We start from the raw sequence: 4,464 nt of genomic DNA on the forward strand, positions 1-4,464 counted from the left end.
TCATGGTAGGCAACATTAAGCCCATCGCTAAACAAAGATAACTTTGTTATTTCTCTGGCTGGTTGACCCATAAAGATTTCTCCCGGATGGTTCGGGACAATTGGACCACTTCTACTACTAATTCAGAGACCATTGCTACCTTAACAACAACAGCCGATGAATGGAACCGTACAATGTTTGGATATATTGGCACGCAAAAGAAGATAGTTGTGGCTCGCGTAGGAGGGGTTCACAAAGCTTTGGAGCGAAAACACTCAAGTTATCTAGTCCATCTCGAAGCATATTTAATGCTTGATCTTGAGCGCATTCTTGATCTTGAAGAATGCTTATGAAAAAAACGATCTGATCTTCAATGGGCAGCTAAAATACCGGATGCCTTATTTAGTATGGCGCCCCCCAAAGCCCCAGGACATGATGGCCTTCATGCAGAATTCTTTCAATCTCAGTGGTCAATTGTAGGCGATATGGTATGTAATATGGTTCAATTAGTCTTTAACGGTAACATGATTGAACCCTCTTTGAAGAGAACTGTCCTTGCTTTGATTACAGAAAAAGATGCGCCGAAGACCTTTGTTGATTTCAAGCCAATCAGTCTATGCACTATTGCGTATAAGATCATCATCAAAGTTATTGTTCGTCGCCTTCAAAAAGTTATCCTATTTCTAGTTTCGATGAGCCAAACAAGCTTCATCACAGGGTGCTCCATCATTGAAGACACTATTAGCAATCAAGAAATTATTCACTCCACGCGACAAGTTAAGAGCAAAAAGGGGTGGATGGCCATTAAAGTAGATCTCGAGAAAGCTTTTCACTGGATTAGATGGGACTTTATCCGGGATACCCTTTCTGAGGCTGGGTTTCCTCTTAAGTCTTATTCAAATCATCATGCAATGCATCACCACTTCCACTTTTCAGATACAATGGAATGGAACTCTATCACGTGTTATTACCCCGGAACGCGGTATCCGTCAAGGGGACCCGCTCTCACCGTATATCTTTGTGCTTGCCATGGAACGCTTGGGACATCGCATCTCTGCTACGGTTCATAATGGTGCTTGGAAACCGTTTACTTTTGGCCATCAAGGATTGCATGTCTCTCATTTTTTTTTCACCGATGATCTCGTCCTTTATGCGAGAGCCGATTCTCATCATGCTGATATTAACAATGATGTGCTCTTCGTCTTTAGCCACTTTTCTGGACACAAGGTTAGTAAAGCTAACACTCAAGTCTACTTTTCACCCAACACTGATGTAGTGGATCGCACTACTCTCCAAGCTTGGATTTCAAGAGGTTGATTCGCTTGGCAAGTATTTGGGTGTTCCTATTTTCCATAAACGACCCACTGCCTTGGACTTCTTTTTCATTGTTGACATGATCCGTAATAACTCTCAGGTTGGGTAGCCCAAACTTTATCTCTAGCTGGCCACCTTACTCTTGAAAACTCGGTTCTCAGTGCAATTCTAATTTCTTTGGGGCTCCAATACTTCAAGTCCGAAGGTATCGCTTGTCAACTGGGGAACCGTCTGCGAACTAAAGAACTGAGGCGGCGTTGGGGTACCTCGTATGCATGAGAAAAACATGTCCTTCATGATGAAAGTGGGATATAATAATCTCTTGACATGTAAGAATGCTCTTTGGGTCAAAATCCTTTGCCAAAAGTATAAAATAATCGAAGCCTGCCCCTCCTCTATCCAACGACCGATTTGTATCTCTCTGTGGCGTGGCCTTTCAAGGGCTTGGAAATCCCTTCTTCCCCTCCTTGTGTGGTCGATCGGATCTGGAGCTCGTTGCAGGTTTTGGAGCGATGACTGGGTACCTTCTTTGGGTTCTTTAAATAACTATGCTCTTGAAGCATCTACTATTTCTGATGATCTCCTTGTGCGCGATTTAGTAAATCCCGAAGGCTCTTGGAATATTCATCAAATGGCTCTCGTCTCCCGAAGACTCTATCCTTCAGCATCGTGAAAATTATGATGAAGGTTTTAGCGTAGCTTCTGCTTACTATTCGCAGCTTAAGCATTGCTGGCATGACACTAATCCCGTTTGGAAATCAATATGGTCTTTTCCTATTCCACAACGACTTTGGCTTTTCTTATGGCTCTCTTTGAAGCAAAAGCTCATGAGGAATAGTGAACGTGTCCGTCGTGGTATGACCTTGGATTCATCCTGTCCCTTTTACAAATTTGGTGAGGAGTCAATCTTGCACGTTTTGAGGGACTGTCCCAGCGTTAAATTTTTTTGGCGAAGCATCATCCTTGTTACTGCACGCACGAATTCTTTTGACTCTGATATTATTCAATGGCTCCTCCATAAGCTCACCATCAAGAAAACTTTGCAGGGATTTGAAGTCACTTGGTCTCCCCTCTTCGCTTCGATTCTCTGACAGTTGTGGAACGGCCGGAACAATGAAGTATTTAATGGAGATAGCCAACCACTCGAAATTACGTTCTAACATGCTTTTAGTTGGGCTCGATGTTTTGAGTCTCGACCACCAAAGACTCATATAGCCTCTTCGTCTACTCAGCAAGCTAGCAAATGGACTAGACCACCTGAAGACTGGTTTTGCTTAAATTGTCATGGTAGTGTCAAGGTTCCATCCAGACTGGGTTTGTCGGGGGGGTTATTTGGGACTCTGCTGGCCATTGGATCACTGGATTTAGCAACAACAAAAAATTGGTTGCTCAACTGTATTGCAGGCGGAAGTGTGGGGCTTATATGAAGGGTTTTGACTAGCTTGGAATCATGGTGTCGATTGATTGGAAATTCAGACTGATAACGCCGAAGCTGCAAGGCTTATCGGTTCGAATGATTCTGCCAACAGTCCCATACCGTTAGTCAGAGCTATTGCATTCATGGGAAATTGACGGTGGTGAACTTGTGTCCGATGGATTCCTCGTTCTGCCAACTCAGTCGCTGACATAAATAAATATAGTTTAGAGTTGTTTATTGTTTTCGTAATAGTATTTTATATTATAACTAAAATTTATAAATTTATTTATTCAATACATTTCACGAACCAAACGATCTTGGTGGAAAGGAATTATTATTAGGCTTTTAGGTCTAGGGCTCAAATACTAGTAATACCAAGGGTACGAACATTCAATGTCAAGTGGTTGAGAATTATTTTTTAATATATATTATCTTATAGTTACCCGGATTAATAATGAAAAAATATTCAATACATCAAATAAAAAGCTTGATGTAAAAATAAGTGCTTAAACTATATTATTTTTTCATTTAGATGCTTAAAAGGTTATCATTTAAATGTCTCAACCGTAATGATCATTAAAAAAATATGTTATATGTCACATGTCATATTTATAAAATTTTGAAATTTTTATTTAAAATTAAAAATTTTAAAAATTATATTTTAAAAAAAATATTGTTTTCTTAAATCTAAAAACACCCAATAAATTTAAAACCTTAATTCCAAAATCTAAAAATCAATCGTCGCCATGGTTGCCCTGGTGGTAGCCAATTGTCCACAAATAATCACCCTAATCATCGTCGGTCACCTATGGTTGTCGCCCTTTGATCGGTCGTGACAGTAGGTCTATTTGGCCATTCTATTATTTGAGAAAAGTGGGAGGACGCAGGTGAAGGTAGGGATGGGCATGGGTCGGGTTGGGTCGGGTTTTTGGTCCACCCGACCCGACCCGAGAATAAGAGTCCTTCATCCGAGACCTGTCAAAATAAGTTTTCACCCGACTCAATATATAACTTAAAATCTGAATCGATCCGACTATAAATAATAAAAAATTATTTTTAATTAATAAAAATAGTGATTTAATTGAAAAAAAAATAATATATAGAGGGGTATTATTATAATTATTCCTAAATATTTAAGATAAAATTATATATTTTTTCAAGTCGGGTCTGGTCAGGTATTTTTCATCCTAAACCCGAACTCGACCCGACCCAAACTCAATTTTTAAAAAAAATATGATCTAAACGAGTCAGGTCGGGTCGAAACTCGTCAGATTCGATCCCACGCTCATCGCTAAGTGAAGGGAAGTTGCAAGATGCACGGGGTTAGAGGATTATTTTTAATTTTTAATATTTTTATTTTTTTTAAAAATATTAAATTTTTTAAATTATATAAATACAATACACGTCAATTTTCAGACTTTTTAAGGGTCGTTATAATTAAAACACTAAAATTAATAACGTTTATAATATTAGACATATGTATTGATAAAATAAAATAAAAATTAAGCACTTAAATGGGAAAAAATGATATCATTTTAACATTTATTTTTATGTTAAGTTTAAATAAGATATATAAAATAATCATAACATTGAAAAAAACAAATATCGATGTAAATAAATACAGAATTATTTATAAAATAATGACAAAATTTAAAAACAAAATTTAAAATATTGAAATAAAAAAAATAAAACTAAATAATATGCTCCCCTCATTATATATTTTTTCTTGTGATACGAAGAGGAATGGGAAGATA

The sequence above is a fragment of the Hibiscus syriacus genome, unplaced genomic scaffold (genome assembly GCF_006381635.1).
Source record: "Hibiscus syriacus cultivar Baekdansim isolate YM2019G1 unplaced genomic scaffold, ASM638163v2 tig00110450_pilon, whole genome shotgun sequence".
Lineage (NCBI taxonomy): Eukaryota > Viridiplantae > Streptophyta > Magnoliopsida > Malvales > Malvaceae > Hibiscus > Hibiscus syriacus.